Below are 14198 nucleotides of genomic sequence, written 5' to 3' on the forward strand. Positions count from 1 at the left end.
TCTAGCATTTCAAAGCAACAAGAACAAAGACTTATTTCCGCAAATTGCAAACAAGTCCAAATTAACTGAGTTTATGAAATTAAACGACCACGAAGGGACTCGATCCCTTAATCTTCTGATTCGAAGTCAGATGCCTTATCCATTAGGCCACGCAACCTGTTACATATACTCCTATATGACATCATGCAGACGTTGTTTTGCCACAATAGACATGAAAATTGCGAACCTGTCCGAATGAGGAAAGCTAGTGATATTGAACAAGTATGAAGAGACGCTATCCCTCAATCTTGTGATGCATAATCAGACACAATATTACTCAGGCCTCGCACTCTTAGATTATTAAATTGTATAACAATGTCCTAGCTTTTCAAAGCAAGAAGAACAAAGCCTTATCTCGGGAAGTTGCGAACATGTCCAAAATAGCTGAGCTAATGAAATTAAACAACAACGAGGAGAGTCAAACCCTCAATCGTCTGATTTGAAGTCAAACACCTTATCCATTAGGCGACACACTCTACTCCACATAATCCAATATGACATCATTCAGACGTTGTTTTGCAACAATAGACATCAAAATTGTGAACCGGTCCGAATGAGGAAAGCTAGTTATATTGAACAAGTACGAAGAGAAGCTATCCCTCAATCTTGTGATGCAGAATCAGACACAATATTTCACAGGTCTCGCATTCTTAGATCATTGAAGTTGCATGACAATGTCCTAGCATTTCAAAGCAACAAGAACAAAGACTTATTTCAGGAAATTGCAAACAAGTCCAAATTAACTGAGTTTACGAAATTAAACGACCACGAAGGGACTCGAACCCTCAATCTTCTGATTCTAAGTCAGACGCCTTATCCATTAGGCCACGCAGCCTGATTCATTTACACCTATATGACATCATGCAGACGTTGTTTTTCCACAATAGACATGAAAATTGCGAACCTGTCCGAATGAGGAAAGCTAGTGATATTGAACAAGTACGAAGAGACGCTATCCCTCAATCTTGTGATGCATAATCAGACACAATATTACTCAGGCCTCGCACTCTTAGATTATTAAATATTATAACAATGTCCTAGCTTTTCAAAGCAAGAAGAACAAAGCCTTATCTCGGGAAGTTGCAAACAAGTCCAAATTAACTGATTTTATGAAATTAAACGAACACGAAGGGACTCGAACCCTCGATCTTCTGATTCGAAGTCAGACGCCTTATCCATTAGGCCACGCAGCCTGTTACATATACTCCTATATGACATCATGCAGACGTTGTTTTACCACAATAGACATGAAAATTGCGAACCTGTCCGAATGAGGAAAGCTAGTGATATTGAACAAGTACGAAGAGACGCTATCCCCCAATCTTGTGATGCATAATCAGACACAATATTACTCAGGCCTCGCACTCTTAGATTATTAAATATTATAACAATGTCCTAGCTTTTCAAAGCAAGAAGAACAAAGCCTTATCTCGGGAAATTGCGAACATGTCCAAAATAGCTGTGCTAATGAAATTAAACAACAACGAGGAGAGTCAAACCCTCAATCGTCTGATTTGAAGTCAAACACCTTATCCATTAGGCGACACACTCTACTCCACATAATCCAATATGACATCATTCAGACGTTGTTTTGCAACAATAGACATCAAAATTGTGAACCGGTCCGAATGAGGAAAGCTAGTTATATTGAACAAGTACGAAGAGACGCTATCCCTCAATCTTGTGATGCAGAATCAGACACAATATTTCACAGGTCTCGCATTCTTAGATCATTGAAGTTGCATGACAATGTTCTAGCATTTCAAAGCAACAAGAACAAAGACTAATTTCAGGAAATTGCAAACAAGTCCAAATTAACTGAGTTTACGAAATTAACCGACCACGAAGGGACTCGAACCCTTAATCTTCTGATTCGAAGTCAGACGCCTTATCCATTAGGCCACGCAGCCTGTTTCAATTACACTTATATGACATCATGCAGACGTTGTTTTACCACAATAGACATGAAAATTGCGAACCTGTCCGAATGAGGAAAGCTAGTGATATTGAACAAGTACGAAGAGACGCTATCCCTCAATCTTGTGATGCATAATCAGACACAATATTACTCAGGCCTCGCACTCTTAGATTATTAAATATTATAACAATGTCCTAGCTTTTCAAAGCAAGAAGAACAAAGCCTTATCTCGGGAAGTTGCGAACAAGTCCAAATTAACTGAGTTTATGAAATTAAACGACAACGAAGGGACTCGAACCCTCAATCTTCTGATTCGAAGTCAGACGCCTTATCCATTAGGCCACGCAGCCTGTTACATATACTCCTATATGACATCATGCAGACGTTGTTTTACCACAATAGACATGAAAATTGCGAACCTGTCCGAATGAGGAAAGCTAGTGATATTGAACAAGTACGAAGAGACGCTATCCCTCAATCTTGTGATGCATAATCAGACACAATATTACTCAGGCCTCGCACTCTTAGATTATTAAATATTATAACAATGTCCTAGCTTTTCAAAGCAAGAAGAACAAAGCCTTATCTCGGGAAGTTGCGAACATGTCCAAAATAGCTGTGCTAATGAAATTAAACAACAACGAGGAGAGTCAAACCCTCAATCGTCTGATTTGAAGTCAAACACCTTATCCATTAGGCGACACACTCTACTCCACATAATCCAATATGACATCATTCAGACGTTGTTTTGCAACAATAGACATCAAAATTGTGAACCGGTCCGAATGAGGAAAGCTAGTTATATTGAACAAGTACGAAGAGACGCTATCCCTCAATCTTGTGATGCAGAATCAGACACAATATTTCACAGGTCTCGCATTCTTAGATCATTGAAGTTGCATGACAATGTTCTAGCATTTCAAAGCAACAAGAACAAAGACTAATTTCAGGAAATTGCAAACAAGTCCAAATTAACTGAGTTTACGAAATTAACCGACCACGAAGGGACTCGAACCCTTAATCTTCTGATTCGAAGTCAGACGCCTTATCCATTAGGCCACGCAGCCTGTTTCAATTACACTTATATGACATCATGCAGACGTTGTTTTACCACAATAGACATGAAAATTGCGAACCTGTCCGAATGAGGAAAGCTAGTGATATTGAACAAGTACGAAGAGACGCTATCCCTCAATCTTGTGATGCATAATCAGACACAATATTACTCAGGCCTCGCACTCTTAGATTATTAAATATTATAACAATGTCCTAGCTTTTCAAAGCAAGAAGAACAAAGCCTTATCTCGGGAAGTTGCGAACAAGTCCAAATTAACTGAGTTTATGAAATTAAACGACAACGAAGGGACTCGAACCCTCAATCTTCTGATTCGAAGTCAGACGCCTTATCCATTAGGCCACGCAGCCTGTTACATATACTCCTATATGACATCATGCAGACGTTGTTTTACCACAATAGACATGAAAATTGCGAACCTGTCCGAATGAGGAAAGCTAGTGATATTGAACAAGTACGAAGAGACGCTATCCCTCAATCTTGTGATGCATAATCAGACACAATATTACTCAGGCCTCGCACTCTTAGATTATTAAATATTATAACAATGTCCTAGCTTTTCAAAGCAAGAAGAACAAAGCCTTATCTCGGGAAGTTGCGAACATGTCCAAAATAGCTGTGCTAATGAAATTAAACAACAACGAGGAGAGTCAAACCCTCAATCGTCTGATTTGAAGTCAAACACCTTATCCATTAGGCGACACACTCTACTCCACATAATCCAATATGACATCATTCAGACGTTGTTTTGCAACAATAGATATCAAAATTGTGAACCGGTCCGAATGAGGAAAGCTAGTTATATTGAACAAGTACGAAGAGAAGCTATCCCTCAATCTTGTGATGCAGAATCAGACACAATATTTCACAGGTCTCGCATTCTTAGATCATTGAAGTTGCATGACAATGTTCTAGCATTTCAAAGCAACAAGAACAAAGACTTATTTCAGGAAATTGCAAACAAGTCCAAATTAACTGAGTTTACGAAATTAAACGACCACGAAGGGACTCGAAACCTCAATCTTCTGATTCGAAGTCAGACACCTTATCCATTAGGCCACGTAGCCTGTTTCAAATACACTTATATGACATCATGCAGACGTTGTTTTACCACAATAGACATGAAAATTGCGAACCTGTCCGAATGAGGAAAGCTAGTGATATTGAACAAGTACGAAGAGACGCTATCCCTCAATCTTGTGATGCATAATCAGACACAATATTACTCAGGCCTCGCACTCTTAGATTATTAAATATTATAACAATGTCCTAGCTTTTCAAAGCAAGAAGAACAAAGCCTTATCTCGGGAAGTTGCGAACATGTCCAAAATAGCTGTGCTAATGAAATTAAACAACAACGAGGAGAGTCAAACCCTCAATCGTCTGATTTGAAGTCAAACACCTTATCCATTAGGCGACACATTCTACTCCACATAATCCAATATGACATCATTCAGACGTTGTTTTGCAACAATAGATATCAAAATTGTGAACCGGTCCGAATGAGGAAAGCTAGTTATATTGAACAAGTACGAAGAGAAGCTATCCCTCAATCTTGTGATGCAGAATCAGACACAATATTTCACAGGTCTCGCATTCTTAGATCATTGAAGTTGCATGACAATGTCCTAGCATTTCAAAGCAACAAGAACAAAGACTTATTTCAGGAAATTGCAAACAAATCCAAATTAACTGAGTTTACGAAAGTAAATGACCACGAAGGGACTCGAACCCTCAATCTTCTGATTCGAAGTCAGACGCCTTATCCATTAGGCCACGCAGCCTGTTTCATATACACCTATATGACATCATGCAGACGTTGTTTTACCACAATAGACATGAAAATTGCGAACCTGTCCGAATGAGGAAAGCTAGTGATATTGAACAAGTACGAAGAGTCGCTATCCCTCAATCTTGTGATGCATAATCAGACACAATATTACTCAGGCCTCGCACTCTTAGATTATTAAATATTATAACAATGTCCTAGCTTTTCAAAGCAAGAAGAACAAAGCCTTATCTCGGGAAGTTGCGAACAAGTCCAAATTAACTGAGTTTATGAAATTAAACGACCACGAAGGGACTCGAACCCTCAATCTTCTGATTCGAAGTCAGACGCCTTATCCATTAGGTCACGCAGCCTGTTACATATACTCCTATATGACATCATGCAGACGTTGTTTTACCACAATAGACATGAAAATTGCGAACCTGTCCGAGTGAGGAAAGCTAGTGATATTGAACAAGTACGAAGAGACGCTATCCCTCAATCTTGTGATGTATAATCAGACACAATATTACTCAGGCCTCGCACTCTTAGATTATTAAATATTATAACAATGTCCTAGCTTTTCAAAGCAAGAAGAACAAAGCCTTATCTCGGGAAGTTGCGAACATGTCCAAAATAGCTGTGCAATTGAAATTAAACAACAACGAGGAGAGTCAAACCCTCAATCGTCTGATTTGAAGTCAAACACCTTATCCATTAGGCGACACACTCTACTCCACATAATCCAATATGACATCATTCAGACGTTGTTTTGCAACAATAGACATCAAAATTGTGAACCGGTCCGAATGAGGAAAGCTAGTTATATTGAACAAGTACGAAGAGACGCTATCCCTCAATCTTGTGATGCAGAATCAGACACAATATTTCACAGGTCTCGCATTCTTAGATCATTGAAGTTGCATGACAATGTTCTAGCATTTCAAAGCAACAAGAACAAAGACTTATTTCCGCAAATTGCAAACAAGTCCAAATTAACTGAGTTTATGAAATTAAACGACCACGAAGGGACTCGAACCCTTAATCTTCTGATTCGAAGTCAGACGCCTTATCCATTAGGCCACGCAACCTGTTACATATACTCCTATATGACATCATGCAGACGTTGTTTTGCCACAATAGACATGAAAATTGCGAACCTGTCCGAATTAGGAAAGCTAGTGATATTGAACAAGTACGAAGAGACGCTATCCCTCAATCTTGTGATGCATAATCAGACACAATATTACTCAGGCCTCGCACTCTTAGATTATTAAATATTATAACAATGTCCTAGCTTTTCAAAGCAAGAAGAACAAAGCCTTATCTCGGGAAGTTGCGAACATGTACAAAATAGCTGTGCTAATGAAATTAAACAACAACGAGGAGAGTCAAACCCTCAATCGTCTGATTTGAAGTCAAACACCTTATCCATTAGGCGACACACTCTACTCCACATAATCCAATATGACATCATTCAGACGTTGTTTTGCAACAATAGACATCAAAATTGTGAACCGGTCCGAATGAGGAAAGCTAGTTATATTGAACAAGTACGAAGAGAAGCTATCCCTCAATCTTGTGATGCAGAATCAGACACAATATTTCACAGGTCTCGCATTCTTAGATCATTGAAGTTGCATGACAATGTCCTAGCATTTCAAAGCAACAAGAACAAAGACTTATTTCAGGAAATTGCAAACAAGTCCAAATTAACTGAGTTTACGAAATTAAACGACCAAGAAGGGACTCGAACACTCAATCCTCTGAATCGAAGTCAGACGCCTTATCCATTAGGCCACGCAGCCTCTTTCATTTACACCTATATGACATCATGCAGACGTTGTTTTACCACAATAGACATGAAAATTGCGAACCTGTCCGAATGAGGAAAGCTAGTGATATTGAACAAGTACGAAGAGACGCTATCCCTCAATCTTGTGATGTATAATCAGACACAATATTACTCAGGCCTCGCACTCTTAGATTATTAAATATTATAACAATGTCCTAGCTTTTCAAAGCAAGAAGAACAAAGCCTTATCTCGGGAAGTTGCGAACATGTCCAAAATAGCTGTGCAATTGAAATTAAACAACAACGAGGAGAGTCAAACCCTCAATCGTCTGATTTGAAGTCAAACACCTTATCCATTAGGCGACACACTCTACTCCACATAATCCAATATGACATCATTCAGACGTTGTTTTGCAACAATAGACATCAAAATTGTGAACCGGTCCGAATGAGGAAAGCTAGTTATATTGAACAAGTACGAAGAGACGCTATCCCTCAATCTTGTGATGCAGAATCAGACACAATATTTCACAGGTCTCGCATTCTTAGATCATTGAAGTTGCATGACAATGTTCTAGCATTTCAAAGCAACAAGAACAAAGACTTATTTCCGCAAATTGCAAACAAGTCCAAATTAACTGAGTTTATGAAATTAAACGACCACGAAGGGACTCGAACCCTTAATCTTCTGATTCGAAGTCAGACGCCTTATCCATTAGGCCACGCAACCTGTTACATATACTCCTATATGACATCATGCAGACGTTGTTTTACCACAATAGACATGAAAATTGCGAACCTGTCCGAATGAGGAAAGCTAGTGATATTGAACAAGTACGAAGAGACGCTATCCCTCAATCTTGTGATGTATAATCAGACACAATATTACTCAGGCCTCGCACTCTTAGATTATTAAATATTATAACAATGTCCTAGCTTTTCAAAGCAAGAAGAACAAAGCCTTATCTCGGGAAGTTGCGAACATGTCCAAAATAGCTGTGCAATTGAAATTAAACCACAACGAGGAGAGTCAAACCCTCAATCGTCTGATTTGAAGTCAAACACCTTATCCATTAGGCGACACACTCTACTCCACATAATCCAATATGACATCATTCAGACCTTGTTTTGCAACAATAGACATCAAAATTGTGAACCGGTCCGAATGAGGAAAGCTAGTTATATTGAACAAGTACGAAGAGACGCTATCCCTCAATCTTGTGATGCAGAATCAGACACAATATTTCACAGGTCTCGCATTCTTAGATCATTGAAGTTGCATGACAATGTTCTAGCATTTCAAAGCAACAAGAACAAAGACTTATTTCCGCAAATTGCAAACAAGTCCAAATTAACTGAGTTTATGAAATTAAACGACCACGAAGGGACTCGAAACCTTAATCTTCTGATTCAAAGTCAGACGCCTTATCCATTAGGCCACGCAACCTGTTACATATACTCCTATATGACATCATGCAGACGTTGTTTTGCCACAATAGACATGAAAATTGCGAACCTGTCCGAATTAGGAAAGCTAGTGATATTGAACAAGTACGAAGAGACGCTATCCCTCAATCTTGTGATGCATAATCAGACACAATATTACTCAGGCCTCGCACTCTTAGATTATTAAATATTATAACAATGTCCTAGCTTTTCAAAGCAAGAAGAACAAAGCCTTATCTCGGGAAGTTGCGAACATGTCCAAAATAGCTGTGCAATTGAAATTAAACAACAACGAGGAGAGTCAAACCCTCAATCGTCTGATTTGAAGTCAAACACCTTATCCATTAGGCGACACACTCTACTCCACATAATCCAATATGACATCATTCAGACGTTGTTTTGCAACAATAGACATCAAAATTGTGAACCGGTCCGAATGAGGAAAGCTAGTTATATTGAACAAGTACGAAGAGACGCTATCCCTCAATCTTGTGATGCAGAATCAGACACAATATTTCACAGGTCTCGCATTCTTAGATCATTGAAGTTGCATGACAATGTTCTAGCATTTCAAAGCAACAAGAACAAAGACTTATTTCCGCAAATTGCAAACAAGTCCAAATTAACTGAGTTTATGAAATTAAACGACCACGAAGGGACTCGAACCCTTAATCTTCTGATTCGAAGTCAGACACCTTATCCATTAGGCCACGCAACCTGTTACATATACTCCTATATGACATCATGCAGACGTTGTTTTGCCACAATAGACATGAAAATTGCGAACCTGTCCGAATTAGGAAAGCTAGTGATATTGAACAAGTACGAAGAGACGCTATCCCTCAATCTTGTGATGCATAATCAGACACAATATTACTCAGGCCTCGCACTCTTAGATTATTAAATATTATAACAATGTCCTAGCTTTTCAAAGCAAGAAGAACAAAGCCTTATCTCGGGAAGTTGCGAACATGTCCAAAATAGCTGTGCTAATGAAATTAAACAACAACGAGGAGAGTCAAACCCTCAATCGTCTGATTTGAAGTCAAACACCTTATCCATTAGGCGACACACTCTACTCCACATAATCCAATATGACATCATTCAGACGTTGTTTTGCAACAATAGACATCAAAATTGTGAACCGGTCCGAATGAGGAAAGCTAGTTATATTGAACAAGCACGAAGAGAAGCTATCCCTCAATCTTGTGATGCAGAATCAGACACAATATTTCACAGGTCTCGCATTCTTAGATCATTGAAGTTGCATGACAATGTCCTAGCATTTCAAAGCAACAAGAACAAAGACTTATTTCAGGAAATTGCAAACAGGTCCAAATTAACTGAGTTTACGAAATTAAACGACCAAGAAGGGACTCGAACACTCAATCCTCTGAATCGAAGTCAGACGCCTTATCCATTAGGCCACGCAGCCTCTTCCATTTACACCTATATGACATCATGCAGACGTTGTTTTACCACAATAGACATGAAAATTGCGAACCTGTCCGAATGAGGAAAGCTAGTGATATTGAACAAGTACGAAGAGACGCTATCCCTCAATCTTGTGATGTATAATCAGACACAATATTACTCAGGCCTCGCACTCTTAGATTATTAAATATTATAACAATGTCCTAGCTTTTCAAAGCAAGAAGAACAAAGCCTTATTTCGGGAAGTTGCGAACATGTCCAAAATAGCTGTGCAATTGAAATTAAACAACAACGAGGAGAGTCAAACCCTCAATCGTCTGATTTGAAGTCAAACACCTTATCCATTAGGCGACACACTCTACTCCACATAATCCAATATGACATCATTCAGACCTTGTTTTGCAACAATAGACATCAAAATTGTGAACCGGTCCGGATGAGGAAAGCTAGTTATATTGAACAAGTACGAAGAGACGCTATCCCTCAATCTTGTGATGCAGAATCAGACACAATATTTCACAGGTCTCGCATTCTTAGATCATTGAAGTTGCATGACAATGTTCTAGCATTTCAAAGCAACAAGAACAAAGACTTATTTCCGCAAATTGCAAACAAGTCCAAATTAACTGAGTTTATGAAATTAAACGACCACGAAGGGACTCGAAACCTTAATCTTCTGATTCAAAGTCAGACGCCTTATCCATTAGGCCACGCAACCTGTTACATATACTCCTATATGACATCATGCAGACGTTGTTTTGCCACAATAGACATGAAAATTGCGAACCTGTCCGAATTAGGAAAGCTAGTGATATTGAACAAGTACGAAGAGACGCTATCCCTCAATCTTGTGATGCATAATCAGACACAATATTACTCAGGCCTCGCACTCTTAGATTATTAAATATTATAACAATGTCCTAGCTTTTCAAAGCAAGAAGAACAAAGCCTTATCTCGGGAAGTTGCGAACATGTCCAAAATAGCTGTGCTAATGAAATTAAACAACAACGAGGAGAGTCAAACCCTCAATCGTCTGATTTGAAGTCAAACACCTTATCCATTAGGCGACACACTCTACTCCACATAATCCAATATGACATCATTCAGACGTTGTTTTGCAACAATAGACATCAAAATTGTGAACCGGTCCGAATGAGGAAAGCTAGTTATATTGAACAAGTACGAAGAGAAGCTATCCCTCAATCTTGTGATGCAGAATCAGACACAATATTTCACAGGTCTCGCATTCTTAGATCATTGAAGTTGCATGACAATGTCCTAGCATTTCAAAGCAACAAGAACAAAGACTTATTTCAGGAAATTGCAAACAAGTCCAAATTAACTGAGTTTACGAAATTAAATGACCACGAAGGGACTCGAACCCTCAATCTTCTGATTCGAAGTCAGACGCCTTATCCATTAGGCCACGCAGCCTGTTTCATATACACCTATATAACATCATGCAGACGTTGTTTTAACACAATAGACATGAAAATTGCGAACCTGTCCGAATGAGGAAAGCTAGTGATATTGAACAAGTACGAAGAGACGCTATCCCTCAATCTTGTGATGCATAATCAGACACAATATTACTCAGGCCTCGCACTCTTAGATTATTAAATATTATAACAATGTCCTAGCTTTTCAAAGCAAGAAGAACAAAGCCTTATCTCGGGAAATTGCGAACATGTCCAAAATAGCTGTGCTAATGAAATTAAACAACAACGAGGAGAGTCAAACCCTCAATCTTCTGATTTGAAGTCAAACACCTTATCCATTAGGCGACACACTCTAGTCCACATAATCCAATATGACATCATTCAGACGTTGTTTTGCAACAATAGACATCAAAATTGTGAACCGGTCCGAATGAGGAAAGCTAGTTATATTGAACAAGTACGAAGAGAAGCTATCCCTCAATCTTGTGATGCAGAATCAGACACAATATTTCACAGGTCTCGCATTCTTAGATCATTGAAGTTGCATGACAATGTCCTAGCATTTCAAAGCAACAAGAACAAAGACTTATTTCAGGAAATTGCAAACAAGTCCAAATTAACTGAGTTTACGAAATTAAACGACCAAGAAGGGACTCGAACACTCAATCCTCTGAATCGAAGTCAGACGCCTTATCCATTAGGCCACGCAACCTCTTTCATTTACACTTATATGACATCATGCAGACGTTGTTTTACCACAATAGACATGAAAATTGCGAACCTGTCCGAATGAGGAAAGCTAGTGATATTGAACAAGTACGAAGAGACGCTATCCCTCAATCTTGTGATGCATAATCAGACACAATATTACTCAGGCCTCGCACTCTTAGATTATTAAATATTATAACAATGTCCTAGCTTTTCAAAGCAAGAAGAACAAAGCCTTATCTCGGGAAGTTGTGAACATGTCCAAAATAGCTGTGCAATTGAAATTAAACAACAACGAGGAGAGTCAAACCCTCAATCGTCTGATTTGAAGTCAAACACCTTATCCATTAGGCGACACACTCTACTCCACATAATCCAATATGACATCATTCAGACGTTGTTTTGCAACAATAGACATCAAAATTGTGAACCGGTCCGAATGAGGAAAGCTAGTTATATTGAACAAGTACGAAGAGAAGCTATCCCTCAATCTTGTGATGCAGAATCAGACACAATATTTCACAGGTCTCGCATTCTTAGATCATTGAAGTTGCATGACAATGTCCTAGCATTTCAAAGCAACAAGAACAAAGACTTATTTCAGGAAATTGCAAACAAGTCCAAATTAACTGAGTTTACGAAATTAAACGACCACGAAGGGACTCGAACCCTCAATCTTCTGATTCTAAGTCAGACGCCTTATCCATTAGGCCACGCAGCCTGATTCATTTACACCTATATGACATCATGCAGACGTTGTTTTTCCACAATAGACATGAAAATTGCGAACCTGTCCGAATGAGGAAAGCTAGTGATATTGAACAAGTACGAAGAGACGCTATCCCTCAATCTTGTGATGCATAATCAGACACAATATTACTCAGGCCTCGCACTCTTAGATTATTAAATATTATAACAATGTCCTAGCTTTTCAAAGCAAGAAGAACAAAGCCTTATCTCGGGAAATTGCGAACATGTCCAAAATAGCTGTGCTAATGAAATTAAACAACAACGAGGAGAGTCAAACCCTCAATCTTCTGATTTGAAGTCAAACACCTTATCCATTAGGCGACACACTCTAGTCCACATAATCCAATATGACATCATTCAGACGTTGTTTTGCAACAATAGACATCAAAATTGTGAACCGGTCCGAATGAGGAAAGCTAGTTATATTGAACAAGTACGAAGAGAAGCTATCCCTCAATCTTGTGATGCAGAATCAGACACAATATTTCACAGGTCTCGCATTCTTAGATCATTGAAGTTGCATGACAATGTCCTAGCATTTCAAAGCAACAAGAACAAAGACTTATTTCAGGAAATTGCAAACAAGTCCAAATTAACTGAGTTTACGAAATTAAACGACCAAGAAGGGACTCGAACACTCAATCCTCTGAATCGAAGTCAGACGCCTTATCCATTAGGCCACGCAACCTCTTTCATTTACACTTATATGACATCATGCAGACGTTGTTTTACCACAATAGACATGAAAATTGCGAACCTGTCCGAATGAGGAAAGCTAGTGATATTGAACAAGTACGAAGAGACGCTATCCCTCAATCTTGTGATGCATAATCAGACACAATATTACTCAGGCCTCGCACTCTTAGATTATTAAATATTATAACAATGTCCTAGCTTTTCAAAGCAAGAAGAACAAAGCCTTATCTCGGGAAGTTGTGAACATGTCCAAAATAGCTGTGCAATTGAAATTAAACAACAACGAGGAGAGTCAAACCCTCAATCGTCTGATTTGAAGTCAAACACCTTATCCATTAGGCGACACACTCTACTCCACATAATCCAATATGACATCATTCAGACGTTGTTTTGCAACAATAGACATCAAAATTGTGAACCGGTCCGAATGAGGAAAGCTAGTTATATTGAACAAGTACGAAGAGACGCTATCCCTCAATCTTGTGATGCAGAATCAGACACAATATTTCACAGGTCTCGCATTCTTAGATCATTGAAGTTGCATGACAATGTTCTAGCATTTCAAAGCAACAAGAACAAAGACTTATTTCCGCAAATTGCAAACAAGTCCAAATTAACTGAGTTTATGAAATTAAACGACCAAGAAGGGACTCGAACCCTCAATCTTCTGATTCGAAGTCAGACGCCTTATCCATTAGGCCACGCAGCCTGTTTCATATACACTTATATGACATCATGCAGACGTTGTTTTACCACAATAGACATGAAAATTGCGAACCTGTCCGAATGAGGAAAGCTAGTGATATTGAACAAGTACGAAGAGACGCTATCCCTCAATCTTGTGATGCATAATCAGACACAATATTACTCAGGCCTCGCACTCTTAGATTATTAAATATTATAACAATGTCCTAGCTTTTCAAAGCAAGAAGAACAAAGCCTTATCTCGGGAAGTTGCGAACATGTCCAAAATAGCTGAGCTAATGAAATTAAACAACAACGAGGAGAGTCAAACCCTCAATCGTCTGATTTGAAGTCAAACACCTTATCCATTAGGCGACACACTCTACTCCACATAATCCAATATGACATCATTCAGACGTTGTTTTGCAACAATAGACATCAAAAT

The 14198-nt window shown here is 38.7% G+C and overlaps 11 non-coding genes across 11 annotated transcripts; all 11 read right to left on the reverse strand.

The window, feature by feature from the left end:
- Nucleotides 1-801: 801 nt before the first annotated feature.
- Nucleotides 802-874, reverse strand: trnal-uag (transfer RNA leucine (anticodon UAG)). Its single transcript has one exon. It is a non-coding gene; the product is annotated as a tRNA-Leu (tRNA).
- Nucleotides 875-1876: 1002 nt separating this feature from the next.
- On the reverse strand, nt 1877-1949 carry trnar-ucg (transfer RNA arginine (anticodon UCG)). The gene has a single exon. It is a non-coding gene; the product is annotated as a tRNA-Arg (tRNA).
- A 1002-nt stretch (nt 1950-2951) lies between these two features.
- trnar-ucg (transfer RNA arginine (anticodon UCG)) lies at nt 2952-3024 on the reverse strand. The gene has a single exon. It is a non-coding gene; the product is annotated as a tRNA-Arg (tRNA).
- Nucleotides 3025-4743: 1719 nt separating this feature from the next.
- trnar-ucg (transfer RNA arginine (anticodon UCG)) lies at nt 4744-4816 on the reverse strand. The gene has a single exon. It is a non-coding gene; the product is annotated as a tRNA-Arg (tRNA).
- A 1002-nt stretch (nt 4817-5818) lies between these two features.
- On the reverse strand, nt 5819-5891 carry trnar-ucg (transfer RNA arginine (anticodon UCG)). Its single transcript has one exon. It is a non-coding gene; the product is annotated as a tRNA-Arg (tRNA).
- A 1361-nt stretch (nt 5892-7252) lies between these two features.
- On the reverse strand, nt 7253-7325 carry trnar-ucg (transfer RNA arginine (anticodon UCG)). Its single transcript has one exon. It is a non-coding gene; the product is annotated as a tRNA-Arg (tRNA).
- Nucleotides 7326-7969: 644 nt separating this feature from the next.
- Nucleotides 7970-8042, reverse strand: trnaq-uug (transfer RNA glutamine (anticodon UUG)). Its single transcript has one exon. It is a non-coding gene; the product is annotated as a tRNA-Gln (tRNA).
- A 644-nt stretch (nt 8043-8686) lies between these two features.
- trnar-ucg (transfer RNA arginine (anticodon UCG)) lies at nt 8687-8759 on the reverse strand. The gene has a single exon. It is a non-coding gene; the product is annotated as a tRNA-Arg (tRNA).
- Nucleotides 8760-10120: 1361 nt separating this feature from the next.
- trnaq-uug (transfer RNA glutamine (anticodon UUG)) lies at nt 10121-10193 on the reverse strand. The gene has a single exon. It is a non-coding gene; the product is annotated as a tRNA-Gln (tRNA).
- Nucleotides 10194-10837: 644 nt separating this feature from the next.
- trnar-ucg (transfer RNA arginine (anticodon UCG)) lies at nt 10838-10910 on the reverse strand. Its single transcript has one exon. It is a non-coding gene; the product is annotated as a tRNA-Arg (tRNA).
- A 1361-nt stretch (nt 10911-12271) lies between these two features.
- On the reverse strand, nt 12272-12344 carry trnal-uag (transfer RNA leucine (anticodon UAG)). Its single transcript has one exon. It is a non-coding gene; the product is annotated as a tRNA-Leu (tRNA).
- Between the last annotated feature and the right edge of the window lie 1854 nt (nt 12345-14198).

The sequence above is a fragment of the Salvelinus alpinus genome, chromosome 25 (assembly GCF_045679555.1).
Source record: "Salvelinus alpinus chromosome 25, SLU_Salpinus.1, whole genome shotgun sequence".
NCBI classification, from domain to species: Eukaryota; Metazoa; Chordata; class Actinopteri; order Salmoniformes; family Salmonidae; genus Salvelinus; species Salvelinus alpinus.